The 18,496-nt window shown below is 35.9% G+C and overlaps 1 protein-coding gene across 17 annotated transcripts in view; it reads right to left on the bottom strand.

Moving 5' to 3' along the window:
* The window catches only part of DCDC1 (doublecortin domain containing 1), a 514,242-nt gene that overhangs the window by 488,321 nt on the left and 7,425 nt on the right, over positions 1–18,496 (bottom strand). Inside the window, exon 1 of one of the 17 annotated variants that reach the window (XM_054524534.2) lies at positions 16,352–16,578. The exons of the other annotated variants lie outside the window; for them this stretch is intronic. The gene's annotated coding sequence lies outside the window, so the exon portion shown is untranslated. Of the gene's footprint in view, positions 1–16,351; positions 16,579–18,496 lie in introns of those variants that run through there. 17 annotated transcript variants of the gene reach the window in all.

The raw sequence follows: 18,496 nt of genomic DNA, 5'->3' as shown, positions 1-18,496 counted from the left end.
TCAACTTGGCAGGGCCATGGTGACCAGCTATTTGATCAACCATTGTTCTGGGTGTTTTCTGTGAAGGTGTTTTTTTGGATGAGATTAACATTTAAATGGGTAGACTCTTAGTAAAGCAGTTTACCCTCCATAATGTGATATGGGTCTAATCCAATCAGTTTAAAGCTTTTATAGAAAAAAGACTGACTTCCCCCGGGTAAAAAGGAATTCTTCCAGCAAGTTGTCTTTGGACTTGAATTGCAACCCTTCTCTGTCTCTAGCCTGCCAGCCTACCCATCAGATTTTGGACTCACATAGCCTCTGCACTCATGGGAGCCAATTCTTAAAAATCAATTAATCTTCCTCTCTCTCTCTCTCTCTTCATATATATATATTGATTAAAGAATGAGTAGATAGAGAAGGGAAGGAGAAAACAAGGCAGAAGAGAAATTGGTGGAGGGTGAGAGAATGAATTTGGTTTTGGACCCATGGAACTTGAGGTATCTGGCAAGCAGTTAAGGACAGCATTGGCTGACTGATGAGTAAGAGATGTCCAACATGAAAGCCTCCCGTGAACCCGCTGGAGTTTGGTGGACTTTGCCTTTCCACATCTTGGAGAGCTAGTAGGGAGGAGTTTTTCTGCAGGTGACTCTGGCTTCCAGAAGGGGGCAGCAAAAAGGATGGTTCAGAAGAAAGAACTTGGCTAAGTATGTGCATTTCAAGACAAAGTTCTCCAGAAACTTCTTTCACAGGTAGGGAATTCAACAACAGTGCCCACTGCAGTGAAGCATTGTATTGGTCCCAGAAGAAAGTGATGACAGAATAACATTGAGACCAATTCACCCTGCAAGTAGAATCTCTGAATTATGTTTGGTTTGGTTAAGAATGGAAATTCCACTTTTATATATGGATAGATAGATAGATAGATAGATAGATAGATAGATAGATAGATAGATAGACAGACATGCGTTGCTTAACAACGGGAATACGTTCTGAGAAATCCACCATTAGGTGATTTCACTGGGCAAATATCATACAGTAGACTTACACAAACCTAGATGGCATACTATACACTTAGCCTCTATAGTATAGCTGATTGGTCCTAGGCTACAAACCTGTACAGCATGTTACTTTGTGGAACACCATAGGCAATTTTAACACTATAGTAAGTATTTGTGTATCTAAACATAGAAAAAGTAATACACTGCACTACAACATTACAACAGCTATGTCACTAGGTGACAGGAATTTTTCAGCTCCATTATAATTTCATGGGAGTACCGTTCTAAATGTAGTCCATTCTTAAGCAAAACATTCTTATGCAATGCATGACTACACACACACACACACACACACACACACACACACAATTTTTTTGGTCCTGTTTCTCTGTAGAACCCTGACTAATATACCCTCTTTCAAAGACCATGTTGCCTTGCAAGGCTGAGGTGGAACTGGTGCCAGAAAGACTTTCCTGAAGCAAGGACCAATAGCACTGGTCAGAGGATGGATGCCAATGAGATCAGCAAGAAGCTATGGCAATGGCAGCACCACCAATAGTACCAGCAGCACCAACAGACAAACTAACTGACATTAAGGGTCATTCTCATTCGGGAGGGGACAGCTGGAGAACTTTCTTTTTGAACAACAGTTAATACCTAAGGTTCATAGATAATCTACAGGAGATGAGAAGCTCAAAGGTTATGAGACTACACTTGCTGCTAACTAAGCATATGGAAAAATAAAAGCAATATAATGTAACTTACACCCACAAATATTATGGAGGAATTCATACCTATTGACATAAGAGAATGATCATGTGTTTCTCTTGCACTTTCTAACTATGTGGCCTTAAGTATCATGAATTTTTTCAGCCTCAGTCTTCTTATGTGCAAAACACGGTAACTACATGGTTATGAGGATTAAATGAAATGGTGAACTTGGAAGCATTTGGCACAGGGCTTGGCACATGGTAAACATTCAATAAATGTCCTAATCTGCATCAAATAAGAAAAAGTATCTGTCTATACATAGTTTAATAAGAGAGGGTGCTTTTGACCGCCCAGCACTCCTCTGTTGGCCCTCTCTCTACTCCTCCTTTAAATGTTTCATGATAGGAGGGGTGACGCTCTCTTCTAAAGCATCTTTAACAACCATTGTCTTTTGAAATCTTTCATAGGTTGAGTCTGAATTGGGAAATGCTTATAAGCAAAAATCCAGCTGTGCACAGCAAGGCAAAAGTATATGATTAAAGAGTAAAACCACTTGCAGAAAAAAAATCCACCGACTGTCCTGGTGTGTTTATTATATAATCCAATTATTTAAAAAATGAAAGTTGAATCTAACTATTCAAAAATAACCTGAAGAAAACAGAAATAGTTTTATTTTTTACGTATGCACAATTACAATCCTAACTTTCAGTGAAAGAGGTAATTATTTTAGTGGTAGGTATACTTTTTTGTTTTTTTCCCATAAAGTAGTTCAGGAGTCAAAGCTGGATGCAGTGACTCATGCTTATAATCCCAGTATTTTCGGAGGCCAAGGTGGGAGGATCTCTTGAGCCCAGTAGTTCAAGGCCAGCTTGGACAACATGGCAAGACCCCATCTCTACAAATAAAAAATTTTAAAATATTAGCCAGGCCGAGTGGTGCATGCCTGTAGTCCTAGCTACTTGGTAGACTGAGGCAAGAGGATCACTTGAGCCTAGCTAGGACTACTTGGTAGACTGAGGCGAGAGGATCACCTGAGCCCAGGAGTTTCAAGGTTGCACTGAGTATGACTGTGCCACTGCACTCCAACCTGGGTGTCAGAGTAAGACCCTGTCTTTTTTTTTGAGATGGAGTTTCGCTCTTGTTGCCCAGGCTGGAGTACAATGGCACAATCTTGACTCACCGCAACCTCCACCTCCCAGGTTCAAGTGATTCTCCTGCCTCAGCCTCCCAAGTAGCTGAGATTACAGGTGTGCGCCACCATGCCTGGCTAATTTTTATATTTTTAGTAGAGATGGGGTTTCTCCATGTTGGTCAGGCTGGTCTCAAACTCCTGACTTCAGGTGATCTGCCCACCTTGGCTTCCCAAAGTGCTGGGATTACAGCCATGAGTGACCACACCCAGCCTGACCCTGTCTCTTAAAAAAATAAAATAAGGGCGGGAAACAGTGGCTCACACCTATAATCCCAGAATTTTGGGAGGCCGAGGTGGGCAGATCACTTGAGGTCAGGAATTCACGACCAGTCTGGCCAACATGGTGAAACCCTGTCTCTACTAAAAATACAAAAAATTAGCTGGGGGTGGTGGCGGATGCCTGTAATCCCAGCTACTTGGGAGGCTGAGGGAGGAGAATCGCTTGAACCCAGGAGGTGGAGATTGCAGTGAGCCAAGATCACGGCACTGCACTCCAGCCTGGGCAACAGAGTGAGACTCCATCTCAAAATAAATAAATAAATAAATAAAATGAAAAATACTTTCAAGATGCTTTCAGTAGGATTAGTTATATAAGTGTGAAATCATTACCATTATTAAATGAAATATTTCTTCTGTAATGTATCTATAAACAGTGTCATTCCTCACTAGAAGTAGAACATATTCACAGGCTAAGTAGAATATGCAAAATACAAGACTATAACAGGGTTTCAGATAACACCCCTGCACATTGCCAATTAAATGAGAACTAATCGTTCATTAGAAATTAAAGAAATAAAAATGTGTTAATTTTAATTTGACTGACACTAAATACTATGGTACTCTAAAGAATATGGATAAAGGCATTGACTTATGTTTTATTAACACATGCATAGTTTATTCACTGACACACAGAAAAACCACAATCTTCCTGTACTTCCTATTTCTTAACAATTTTAGATCACTATGTGCTCCCCTCTGATACCTCCACCTAGGGTACCATTCCATACTTTTTTACAAAAGACATTCCTGTCCTTAGTTGTTGAGTCTGGACTCTGGAGCCACAGTGACTGGGTTTGCCTCCTGCTGCCCACTTACAAGCTGTGTCACTTTGGACAAGTTACATAACATCTTTGTGCTTCAGTTTCTTCATCTGCAAAATGGGGATAAAAATAGCAACCACTTCGTTTGGCACATAGTAGGCACCATGTGTCAGCTATTGGAGAACAGAGTCCTGGTGGTCCTCAAGTTGGAACACTAACTACCAATAACAGTTCATGTAGATTTTCCAAAGGGCATGCAATTGCAGATAGTTTTAAGAAAACCAATTTCTAGATTCTTGCCTTCTATATATAGGCACTTTAAAAAAATATATCTGCCTAAGAACCTGGCACTTTAAAAAAATACATCTGCCTAAGAAGCTGCCTGTCCTAACTAGAGTTTAATCTTGGACAGTCTCTATTTCTCATTTTACAAAAGAAAAGCATTTCTTTTTGGCCTATTCCAAGGTTTCAAACCAAGGAAAAACTCCACAGTTCCTTTAATCAAGAAATTATGCATGCTCTCTCCAACCTATATTATCAACATATTTTTTCATAAATTTTCTTTTAACATTTGATAAATATCAGAAATGGTAAAATATCCATGCTGTTTTGAATAATTGCATGCTATCAATAATTATAATGAAAACCCAATCCTGATGAAATTTTTCTACACTTATAACCTTATGGTCAAAGGCCATTTTTTAAAAAAAACCTTATTATGGTATGTTGTTATTGCAGATAACAACATGTTACGTAAGACGGAGTAGCCTATAAAAAACTTTCAATTATAAATGATAAAATTCTATGAAAAAATGGAATAAACCTAAGTTTAAGGAAAAACTTTGTTGAAGAAGAGCTTGTTAATGTTTTTAACATTTTAAAATCTCTATAGAATTCAGGTCTGGGGCTAGAAATGTTATGTATATGTGTATGTGTGACACCTTGTCATGCTTAAAACAAAGAACTCTCTTAAAACAAGAAACTCTATCTCCATCATCTATATTCACATGCATCTTGTTGTTTCTCTGTTTCTCTAGAGAGCTCTACTACACACTCTTTCATGTGGGGCGTGTCAAAAGCACACAGGAGTCAACTTAAAGGTAATGCCACCGGCCAAAAATGGGACACTCTGAAGAGTAAAAAAAAAATAAAAGATCGAAACATCAAGCATATAAATCCATGAGTATCTAATAATACTAAAACTAAAATTTATACTTCAATTCTCATCATTCATCTTTGGAGATTGCTGGACCATCAATTTAGTATTCTGGAAAAGAAATGTACTTTTCCTTCTTTCCTGAGTTGGCTATAATTCAGGAGAAACAAATAGATAATGAAAGAAAATTCTTCTTAATAGAAGAATCATAGCCAATAAATATAGATGGAATAAAAGAATTAGAAAATCACCACTGCATAAACTCTAGTGAAATAATGGACCCAGATAATGTTTGTCCAGGCAATGCTTGTCATTATGAGATGAAAAAACAAAGGGAAGTTTATAGCAGATGAATCTGACTGATATACTATTGATTCACATTAATGTCACTAAAATAGGACAACTAGAAATTGCTTCTCCTTGTGTAATTCCACAGGAATTATAAACACAGGAATACCTATGAAGGATTCTTGCCATAAACGCTGAATCTGACCAAGTTTCTAGATCTAATTTCTAGCGTTTTTTCTCATAAACATGTGAAGTAGAGAAACATGTTAAAAGACATGGCAGAGAAAACAGAGAAAGGAGAAATGTTACAAATGAAGAGACTCAAGAATCATAGGCGGGCGGATCACAAGGTCAGGAGTTCGAGACCAGCCTGGCCAATATGGTGAAACCCTGTCTCTACTAAAAATACAAAAAAAAATTAGCCCGGCGTGGTGGCACACGCCTGTAATCCCAGCTACTCCTAGGCTGAGGCAGGAGAATTGCTTGAACCCGGGAGGTGGAGATTGCGGTAGCCAAGATTGCACCACTGCACTCCAGCCTGGGCGACAGAGGAAGACTCCGTCTCAAAAAAAAAAAAATAAATAAATAAATCATTTCAACTAAATGCAATGCATAAATATTATTTAGTTCCTGATTTGAACAAACTTTCATCAGACATACATTTTTGAGACAATTGGTGAACACATGAATATATACTGCTTACTACTTAATATTAAGGAAATGATTTTATTAAGGAAATGATTTTATTGAATATGAATAAACGGTACTACCATGATAAATCTCTTTTGTTAAACATATAAACCGAGGTATATATGAGTACAATATGATTAAAATACTCCAATAGAAAAGAGTAAGGGTGTAAAGGTAAGAATGTCAGAAAGCTGATGATTGTTTAACTTGGGTGAAGAGTACATGGAGGTTTTACTGTTTTTCCTCTTGTATGTGTTTGAAAATGTTCATTAAAAAATATTTTTAACAAATCATATGGAATTCATATTCTATTAGATATATTTTAAATACAGTTTTATTTTTTAAATGTCAACATTCATAGCATACCAGAAATCACATATTTTCCAACTATTTAAGCTTATAACAAGAAATGTTAAGTGTCAACTTAAAATGTACAAGAGAGTATATGCTTTTCAAAATTGTATTAGAGAGTACATGAGCAAAAATATTTGAAGTTCTTGTTCTAGACAATAACTACCTCCAGCCTCAGCAATAAGGAGAGAATTCAAGTGGGACAGAGCTGACAAACAACCTCCTTATCTTCTTCCCCAGGTAAATTGGGACTTGCTTAGCTCTCCTGCATTTCCCTAGAGGAAGGGTGAGAAACAGGTTCTCATAATTCCTTCACAGTGAACTAGGTGCTTAAGACTGCCATAGAATCACCATAATTTAACACTCCTTTCGTAGCTTGGTCTAGGTCCCTAAACCAGATAGTGATGATCAATGCATTAGTTCAAAATCCCAAATTGTGAGGGAGAGTTAGTAAAGTTCAAAGTAGAGCATACTGTCAAGTAGAAAATTACCTTGATGTAATGGTAGCCACCAAGTACATTACCAGGCACACTAAATCTGAGGGCTCACAGACTAAATTAACATGTTCATTTCATACAACTTACTAAATAAATGTAAAACAAAAAGCAAGGGGAAAGCAATGAAATAGGTTGACACTCTTATAATAGGATGTGAGTGGCAGGACCACCCTATATGTACCCTGCATTACATGCTAGTCACATGCTCTGTTTTCTCTGTGCCACATCAGACTTCCCCATAATAACGTGTTGTAAGAACCAGAGTTCAGATTTGAGTCAGGTGGCCAAGATAGAAGGTGCCAGGGGTCAAAGGCACATACTTGATAATGAGAGAGACAAAGGGGCAGTTATACCTGAATAAAGAGGTAGCTTGCAAATTAATGGTGAAGATCTATGGGTTTTATTTGCATTTCTTGGGCATAGTACCATGGGCCAATATAGGACCTTACTGGAGGTCATAAGTAGGTGGCATGGCACAGCTGTCAGCCCAGAAGTGACAAGATCATAAATTGGTTTTTCTACCTTTCTATCAAATACACACTTGTCTATTCCTTCATAACCCATTTATTTTGTCTTGGCAAGTTTTACAGGTTAGTAACTTGCTTACTATGTATATTTAGTACATCTTCTAAATTCTGCTTTTCTTTCTCAAACTACTTGCTTACTCATATCTATATTAATACATGCTAGGAGTTTCACCTGTATCTCATTAACATGCTTGCTGACTTCCTATCTATCGTCAAAATTTCTTATCAATTTCATCATCTCATTTGTTTTCTTCTATAGTAGAATTGAATATTCGAACTCACATTTTCTAGTGGGATGGAGATGACGCAGCAGAGAAAAGCATGCATGTGGAAGAAAGACACAAGTGAAGAGAAGAAATTTGGAATTACCATCATCTTCAAAGATTTCAGGTCTCTTTCTCTAGATTCCAAGACAGCTAGTAAACACTCAGATATTACCTCTCAAAGGCCAGTCCTACTGTACACTGGAAACACTTAGGTAGAGTTTTAGGCCATATTCCACTAAACAAGAGGTTGTATCTGTCCCTTGAAAACTGCTGCAGCATTCCAGCAGCAAATACCTTATTTTCTGCCACTCAACATGCCCTCACCTATTTAATTGCCAGTTATCTCCACCAGTGCTGAAACGGCATCCCCATACCACAGTGGAAGCCATTATACACTGTGGTAGGAACTTCAGGTGTGTTAAAATATTGTCAAGGTAGATAATGACTGTTGGTTCAGGAGATATAAGTTGCTGCCACACTCAACCTTACTAGGAGACATGGAGATCTCATTTGCAAAGCCCCATCTCCAATAGAGCTGGTCCAGAAGGCTAACCATTCAATTCAATTAAGAAAGACACTTGATTTCTTCATTAAATCTACCTTCCTGGTGTTGTGTAGACATGTAAATCACATATATACACCTGTATTGCCAAATTATTCTTTTTAAAATTAATTTTACAACAACTAAAATATAGTTTACTGTGGAATAGTCTACTCTTCTACAATGTAATAGTTATATCCCTGAGTAAACTTGCATTATCAAAACTCATTTTATAAAAATAATAGTTTAATTTTTTTTAAGTGGGGAGGTTAAGAACTACAGTTCCAGACTCTCAAATAAGTTATGTTTCCTGTTGGAATTTCAGTGATAAATGTTTTTGCTTGTTTAATAGCTATAATTGTACAACTAGACAAACTAAATATCCTAGGGTAAATCTAGCTATCTAGCTTTTGCCTTATTCTATGCTACCAGACTATGTTAAGCAAACTAGTTCTTGCATATTCTTATCACTTTATTATCCTGTCATCTATTGTTATGATGAACAAATCAATTTTATGTAAACATAAACAAGGTACCTTTGTGGCCCTCCAAATGTGTTTTCCCTAAAACCACTTTGTTAATTCCTGACCCCATCATCTATCCATTCAATCAACAAATTGTTGAGTACCAACTATTTCCAGACTTTGAAAACAAGACAATGAATTCAATGTTGACAAGATAATATTGTTCCTCCAACTGGTTGAATTTTCGTTATAATGAATGTAAACACAATTTTAATTAACTTGCCTTATTAAAGACAATTTAAATGATTATAACTGAAGTTATTATAGAAATGCTCATATTAAGATTTTAAAAAGTGTATTTAAAAATCTATTCTTGGAATTAGTAATCATAATTTTTTTGTTTTTAGTCTTTATGATTTCATAGGTTTTTTTAAAAACAAAGGTGTGGCCATATTAAATATACAGTTCATATACATGGCTGTTTGTGGCGGCTCACACGTGTGCCCCCAGCTACCTTGGGAGGCTGAGGCAGGAGGATTGCTGGAGCCCAGGAGTTCAAGTCCATACTGGACAACATAGCAAGGCCCAGCCTCCAAAAAAATAAAATAAAATATATACAGCTGGGTTCACTGAATGAGAGTATTCCTATGTTACTAAATATTTGTTGAGAACATGATTTTTTATTACCTGTTTAATATCCTAGTTAGTGGCTCCAAATGTTTCTTATTGTGATTAAAGCTGTGATTCTTGTATATATACCTTTGACCACACCACTGAATAGTTCTTTAAGTCTAGAAGCTAAATCCCTGGATCAAAATATATGCACATTTTTAAGGCTGTTGTGTATCTCCAAAATGAATTACTTTTTGGAAATAAATCAATTTCTAAAATTATCAGAAGTATTATATGAAAGCCCATCTAACAGTACCCATTAGTGGAGCAAAATATTATCTCTTAACTTTGCCAGTTTTAGAAAAATGTTATAACTCGTAGTGAACATTTAATTTTTAAAATTTTAATTATTTAATTTTTAATAATTATATCGATACTCAAGGAGGAATATCAAGGGATCATCAGTGAGATTTTATAAATTATAAATTATTTTAGTTCTACTAAGGAAACATTTAATTAAAAGAAGAAATTCCTAAAATATAGAATATGTATGTTAAGCTCCTAGATATTTTAAAGATAACTAAGTTCAAAATATCTAATTAGCCCAGTGTCCCCTTTCTCATATACTTATGAGAACATATCCAATTATCTTGAAAAAGGTAATTAAAATTACTATTAATAATCTTGATACTAAGACATGTTATAATTCATTTGATAATTACATTTCCCACAAAGATACTGTCAACATAAACTGTGAAACTGTAGATCCATCCTGTTTACAAGTATCAGAAACAATATGCTCATTGTTCTGTTGTACTTAAATGCTGCATTGCAGTTTTTCTTAACAGGTAGTATGTGACATGAAACATGTCTGATTTTATGCTTCATAATTTCCATTCTGTTGTTTAACACTCAAAAAATTATATTTATGTATCACACATGTCAGAAAATGATTTAAATAATTTAACTAAGTAATAGCAACCATACCTTTCATTTCAAATACAAAATAGAAATCTTTTGTTGCTAGATGTTAAAAATCACTTTTAATCAGAAATGCAAATATTTACATTTTTTAATTTATGTAGCTAACATTAAATATTTGGTTGAATTGTTTATGTTTTATATTTTCAGAAATTTATTATGAATCAAAACATTAAGTCATAAAAACAGGAGACATCAAAAAACTACATTTCAAGATTGACTCGCAAATTTTAAAAATTCATTATTTCTATTCACTATTCTGATTTTTTATAACAAGGAAAAGAAAGAAGAATAAATGTAATTATTTTGATTTTAAAAACACTACAGGAAAAGGTACTAATTTAAGCCAGGCTGAAGTTTACATCATTTATTGCTATTTTTCTTCAAAAATATGCATTAGAATAAATATTTTTCTAAATACTAAAGTAAATAGAATGCATGGTTCTGGCATATTTATTTCTTTGAAAAGGTGTTCTGAATTTTAGACAACATAAATACTAGGCACTGTGGTGGTTGCCATAGTAACAAATAGAAGCATAAAAATACATGCAATTTTTCAAATGTATCCACTTTTTTCATAAATGTGCATATGTTATAGGTAAAAGATTATTCAACTCTTGCTTTAGCTCCCCTTTTAGCAGGAGATACATGTAATTCTTTAGAAATAGAAGATTATCATGTAGCAATGGAGCAGGCTCAAAAAAGTTTATAAATATTATGTGGGAAATCTTAAGTTCTTTTAATGTAAATTTTCCAAATTGAAGGCAGGAAAAAAACTTCTTTCACTATCTTACTTTAATGGACAGTGTTCTTTAGGTAAGGGTAAAAGCACATAAACTTCTTTTCCTCCCAAGCATGAAATTTCCTTTTATTTTGCATAAGTTTATTATTCACATGCATAAATGCAGCACATGACCTTGGAAAGCTGAAAGCCCTTTTGATCCCAAAGAACCAGAAGTTGTTTAATGCTAATCCAGGAACTACTACTTGAGTAAACGATCTTTTCTTTCTCCACTCCCCTAATTTAAATACAATCTTCCTATTTACAGGTATCCAAGTGACTGAATTTTACACTTACAGTTTAAAGGGCTGCAGAGGGAAGCAATTCCACAAGCCATTATGTGAAGCTTGAAATCTATTGAAAGGTACTGGTAAGACAAGCAAAACAACAGAAAAGTTGCTCAACTATTATTGAGAAACATATCCTTCAAACCTGATTACAAAAATTTGGACCTCCAATTTGCTTCAACAATAACTATTATGTAATATTCTCCTGGGGTGAAATTTAAAACTTTGTAAAGATCACCATCTAGGCAGATTGACAAACGTAAGGTAACAAAACAGTGCTCTAGGGCTTACCTTGTGCTCACTCCATAAAGAAACCATGTGCTGTCATGGCTAAGGATTGACTAATCTACCAGAGGAAAAACAATGAGAAACATCCTTATCGTGTATATGCGCGATCCTATTTACTTTTATTAAAGAGAAATCGTTTATTTAAATAATGATATACAGGAATAATTAACATTATGTTTTTACTAAACAAGTTCAAACATAATTGAATGCAACATAATAAAAACATGATAGAAAAAGGCACTGCCCTCAGTGAGCTCATAGTTTGATACTTAGCAATGTAAGAGCTTTCGACTATTGTATTAAACTTTCAACACAACAACTTCATAATTCGACTAGTCAAGGCATTCCATATATTAAGGAAGTATGAGTTAATTTCCTATCTACAATGTACAGCTCAATCTCAAAACAAAGATAACAGCTTTTGAGTTAACTTGAAAGTTCACTTAATAATAACATGACTAGCTCAATAAGTCCTTGGAGAAATATTACATCTACCTAAATTCATATAATTACATTCTGCTAGCTTTAGTATTCTAAAACAAATACTCAGAATCTGAGATGACCCAAAATGAAAGGCAAAAGATTATGTAGCCCTCTAGGAGTGAGGAAGAAATAATCTCATCTTTATCGCCACTAGGCATTTAGATTAGATCAGGTTTAACTCAGATTACAGTTTTAATTTTGCCAGGTGGGAGATGCAATTAGAATGACTATTTTATTGACATTGTGTTCCCTGACACATAAACTTAAGGTCTCTGTTTTCTGTCTCTTTTTCTATGCACTATAACACATATACAAGTGTGCACAAACACACACAACACACATTCACATGCACTTACAAACATATATGCTTAATATATTGTTTCTTTGACAATACACATAATTTCCATTTTGAATTTTCCAACTTCAGTAAATTTGACTTGCAAACCAAGGCGATGACCACTTCTTCACAATTTTCACAATCTCGGCAAGGTCTTCTTGATTTAGTTGGAAGCAACATAAATGAGAACCTAATACTTCGCAAAATTCTTCATCCAAGTTGGTGCAAAGCATGACCTTTTTCTACATCTGAGCTAACTAGCAGCATAGCCTGAAGCAGCCTGCCATACATAGGACATTTCTTTTGGAATCTAATGCTTTATCTTAAATATTCAAAAAGTGAAATGTCCATTTTACTTGATAAATTATCTGTTAATTTTAGTATAAAATGGTTCCAACAGATGGTTTCCATTTGATAATAAACCACATGGAGACAGTAAACACAAAGCATTTATTACCTACAACATTGGTGACAATGCCTAAATATGTGGCCCACTATCTTCAGTGTCCGTCAGAGTGCAGAAATGTCTAGAACCTGATGATTTTCACAAAACCAACTGTTGGTTACAGCTTTAGATAATATTTTCTTAAACGCCTTATTCTTAAGGATAATTTATAGCTTCAAGTCTGATGTTCGATATTTACTTTAAATTCTTTGATTATAATGCCAACACCTACTAATTAGCAATGCTAAACTTCGAAGCATGAACAGAATAAGCACAGCGAACTGCTTGACATGTTGAGACACCATACTAGGTAACCCAACCACCTTTGATTACTGGATAATAACAAGAAAATTCTTCAACTTACAGAGCCTAGTGTAAATAGAAATGTCTATGACTGAGGGTTATGGAAATAGATAATCAGTCTCTAAGAAGTACATTGTAAGCTTTTTCTTTTTTTTCTTGAAGGGATAGTTAGTTCAAACTTTAAGAAGTCCAAAAGTGAGTTAAAATATGAGTCAAAGGCCGGGCGCGGTGGCTCACGCCTGTAATCCCAGCACTTTGGGAGGCCAAGGCAGGAGGATCACAAGGTCAAGAGATAGAGACCATCCTGGCCAAAATGGTGAAACCCTGTCTCTCTAAAAATACAAAAATTAGCCAGGTGTGGTGGCACGTGCCTGTAGTACCAGCTGCTCAGGAGGCTGAGGCAGGAGAATCTCCTGAACCTGGGAGGCAGAGGTTGCAGTGAGCCGAGATCGCGCCACTGCACTCCAGCCTGGCAACAGAGCGAGACTCTGTCTCAAAAACAAACCAAAAAAATTATGAGTCAAATATTTATGACTGTCAACACAGAATAAGTCACATGGATGTGAGTACTGCAAAAGGAAAGAAGAATATCTTTTTATTCCTCTTCTCTTTCCTATCAACTCTTTTTAACTAAATCTCTCTGCTTTCACCATCTCAAAATGATGTAAAGATGTCATTGGAAACTGGAAAAGCGATACCCATTTTTAAAGCAAGGGGGAAATTATTTTGGTAATTATACAGCTTAGTTTAACTGGGGGCATGAATATAGTAACAGAAGAGCCAAATATGCCAGATGAACTTAGTAGCTTTCTATGACAGAGTGACAGGTCATATTATCACGCAAGAAGTGAACAGTGTAATCTATTTCAATGTCGTAAGCCTTTTTATTCCCTTCTCCAATTCAGTAGGATAGGGAAAAATGATTTAGGAAGAAAGGAATTTAAAAATTGACTTGAACGCTAGACCAATGGCTACTGATGCATCTCTTTTAACGATCTGTTTCAGCATAAAGTCAGTCTTTTTACTGATGACTTATAGTCAGAAATCTTGGCTTACTTTACATTTTGACTCCATCACATTAAGTCTCTGAGAGCTGTGAAATTTTTAAAAAGGTATTTCCTTATTTTTTTTCCCTCAACTTTTGACCTTTTTTTCCCTGTAGAGCTTTTAAATGACTTGTTAATTCAACTAAGTGGTGTTGCACTGGGACAACAGTGCACTGGGACAACAGTGCAACACCACTCTAGATATAAACTCGAATTAGGTAGAAATTTTGAGAGGGAACAAGGAAGCACTTTGTGAATGAATTGAAAGGATTTTCTATGGCTAGAGAGGGTAATCGATATTGGAGTGGTACTTAAAATATAAGTGCTGGAACAAACACTTGAAACTTGAAGAATGTGAAGAATACCTCTTATTTGGTTAGAGGAGAAATAATGTAAAAATCAATTGTGTGGAGTCAAGGGATGAACCCACTTTTTATGACAAGAAATCTCTGTGTCATGAGACCAGCTGGCTGACTACATGAGAGGGCTGGGAACATGACTACGCTGGAAAGAGGCCTCACTGGGGAAAGGAAGTCAAACATTTGGCTTGTATTACAGAATCAGGCAAGAGCCAACAGTATGTTGAACTGAGCTACCTACAAACCAGGAGAATTGTTGTTCCTCATTATGTAATTGACATACCTCTTTTCCCAATCTCTGTCACCATTTAAATATTTAAAATAATAATTTAGATATCTTAGAAAAAAAAGTTTGTTTACTGAATTATTGTTTGATCTTAACATTCTTTTTCTTTTTTCTTTTTTTTTTAAGTCAGAGTGTCGCTCTGTTGCCTAGGCTGGAGTGCAGTGGCACAATCTCTGCTCACTGCAATCTCTGCCTCCCAGGTTCAAGCGATTCTCCTGCCTCAGCCTCCTGAGTAGCTGGGATTACAGGCGCCCACCACCATGCCCGGCTAATTTTTTGTATTTTTAGTAGAGACAGGGCTTCACCATGTTGGCCAGGCCGGTGTCGAGCTCCTGACCTTAAGTGATCTGCCTGCCTCGACCTCCCAAGGTGCTGGATTACCGGTGTGAGCTACCGCACCTGGCTGATGATCTTAACTTTCTTTCTAAGCCTCCATACCAGGGAAACATTCAATCAGGGATGCTCCCAGGCTAGTAAGGGAAGAGTGCCCCAAGGCGTTATTTGTACCGGTATACCCAAAAGGAAATGGGAATGAGTAACTACTCCCAATCGCTCTTCTCTCAGCTCTCTCAACACAAGTGAGTCACACTCTTTTCTTCCCCTCCTAACTTAGGTCATTCCAGAATGTTTAGAGGAGATAGCTACAGTATAAAAAAGCTATGCCAGATAAAACTGACTTTATTTTATACAAAAAAAAAGAACAAGGGGGAATTTTTATATTTACCAAGCCAAGATTCTAACAAATAATTTATTTAAGTTAATAACTGAAGAAAATGTAGCTAAAGAAAATGTCCCTGTAGCTTCAGGAAACATGAAAGTAGTGCACTGTAATGCAAAGACCACTGGGACTGGATCACAAAGTTCTCAAGTTCTGGTCCTGGTTTGAGGCCAGACCTGTGGTAAATCCTAAACTCTTTTCCATACATTTTCCCTACCTGTCTAAAATATGGGGGTGTGAGATACTGATAAAAGGGAGAAACTCTAAAGTTTTCTGTCTCTAAAATTTTAGTCATTTAGTAAAAGAGCTTTTACATATAAGAGCTAAGGTGGTATGGCAGAAAATGCAACAGATCTGGACTCAACTGACTTGGGTTTGAATTTTTGCCTCTGTCTCTTCCCAGTCTCATTGCTTTATGTGTATGATAATGGTATCTGCCTTACCTACCTCACAGGACTGTTAAAAGGATCAAATGAAAACATACGCAATATGTAAAAGTGCTTGTTAATTATAAATGTTAGTTCCTATTTTTGTATTTAGGTCTGCCTCCTGAATTGTCCAAGAAAACATGTCTAGACATGGTAGAAAGTATTCCAGAGACTCTTTGTTATCAGAGAAGATACAGCTATTTATAACTTACAATTTCAGATTGTTTGCTTCCTCAGCTACTGGTTTATTAACAATGCCACAGTTAGACAGCCCACATTCCTATTAATACATACCGAGGTATGGATAGCTGTTCTCTGTCATAGGAAAAATATGTAAGTTTTCCAAACCAACTCCTCTAAAGAAAGATGTGGAGACTTTGGCCAAGAGTCAAGTACAGTATTTCTTCCTCTGCTTATCTGCAAGGGGTATGATCCAAGACCCCCAGTGGATGCCTAAAAGTGTATACAGTATAGTATCAAACCCTATATATACTATGTTTTTTTCCTATCATATATACATATGATAAAGTTTAACTTATAAATTAGCCATAGTAAGAGATTAACAGCAAATAACTAATAATAAAATAGAACAATTATAAGAATATACTGTCATAAAGTTATGTGACTCTGTTCTGTGTCTCAAAATATCTCATTTTACAATACTTACCTATTTTCAAACTGCAGGTAACCATGGTTAACTGAAACCACTGATAAGGGAGAACTACTGTAACTGTGTTGATTAGTGGTATGTTAGAAGTGGAAAGAGAAGCAAAGGATAATTGGTGGAGCTGTAGAAAGGATTGACTTAAAAGTCTAGACTAACACTAAGGTAAGGAATACCATCAGAAAAGAGTTGAGGGGATTTGGAATTACCATTCTGATTCCGTAAGTTGTATGTTAGTTGGACCTACTCTACAGATAAAGGAGGTCCCTGTCAAGCAAAATCTTGGGAGGTCATCAGATATGGAGAGTAATTAATACATTTGGAAATCTTAGCCAGTACCAAAATTATTAAATTGGGCAACTAAATGCTAGAGACTGAATCTCTTTTATTGATTATTTGCTTTTTCATTATGATACCTAACTTTTCCCTCAGTAAATATGTAATGAATTTCAGATGGTTCTCAACTTTCCAAAACACAAAAAGTACATCTGTGAAGGCCTAACACTTTTACTTTAAGTATATATAAAATGCAAACACATACAATCGAATATAAAATAAAAAGAATGGTTTTAAAGTAGCATGTAAAAAATCCATTTTATTGATTTATAATCATATTACCTTCCTCATAAATAAAGATCCATAAAGATGGATCCAAGATGGCATGCATCTGCAAGGGATGGAATTCCACAGATAAAACCAGAGCAAAAAGGTCCAAAAGGAGGGACTGAATGAAGACAGAGCCTCATTAGCACAAAGAAATTCAACTCAACTCATTACATGTTGATTACCAATACCTATCTTTAGAGAGACAGTAAAATATAAACTAATTTATGCTAGTAAAATTGAACCAAATATATTTCTCATCTTTTTTTTTTTAAGACAAGAGTCTCGCTCTGTTGCCCAGGCTGGAATGCAGTGGTGTGATCTCAGCTCACTGCAACCTCTGCCTCCCAGGTTCAAGCCATTCTCCTGCCTCAGCCTCTGAGTAGCTGGCACTACAGGCACGCACCACCACACCCGGCTAATTTTTGTATTTTTAGTAGAGATGTGGTTTCACCATGTTGGCCAGGCTGGTCTCAATCTCCTGACCTCGAGTGATCCACCCACCTCAGCCTCCGAAAGTGCTGGAATTACAGGCGCGAGCCACCGCACCCAGCCTCTAATCATTTAAAATGCTCTAGGTTTGCTAATTCTTACTGTATCTAGTTTCTGGACCAGCATTTGCTCCAAATCCAAGGCAGGAACTAAGTAACAACAGCACTTGCATCCTGATGACAGTCTTAGCTACATCTACCTGAGTCAAGAAACTAGAAAAACAGGATATATTGTGGGCTAAGATCAAAAGAACTGTTAGAGAGGGCCTAGAAATATCTCATTCTACATTTGGCTACACTTTCCTACCTCTTCTTTTGCAGGATTACCTGACTTTAGCCTAATGCTAAACTATGACCTATTTCTAAGAGTATCTTTCCCTATACTGAAATTTCTGAATATTATGTATATATATGTAATATATAAATCAACAAAATTCACAGATTTTTAAGATTCTAAATTTAAATAGATACAGGTACATTGTACTATGGAATAACCTTTCCTTTTCTTATATTCAAATAAGAAAACTTCAGTTGTCCCAAATATAGATAGAAACTAAAAATAGTTAATTTAATAGTGATAGAGGAATATTCATAGGACTAACATTGCAGACTAGGATTTATACTACAAAGATTTTTTTTAAAAAACATATAGTCTTTCAAATTAATGTATCTGACTGCCTT

The sequence above is a fragment of the Pongo abelii genome, chromosome 9, assembly GCF_028885655.2.
Source record: "Pongo abelii isolate AG06213 chromosome 9, NHGRI_mPonAbe1-v2.0_pri, whole genome shotgun sequence".
NCBI classification, from domain to species: Eukaryota; Metazoa; Chordata; class Mammalia; order Primates; family Hominidae; genus Pongo; species Pongo abelii.
The sequence above is the reverse complement of the archived record's forward strand: the minus strand, read 5'-3'. Positions and strand labels throughout refer to the sequence as shown.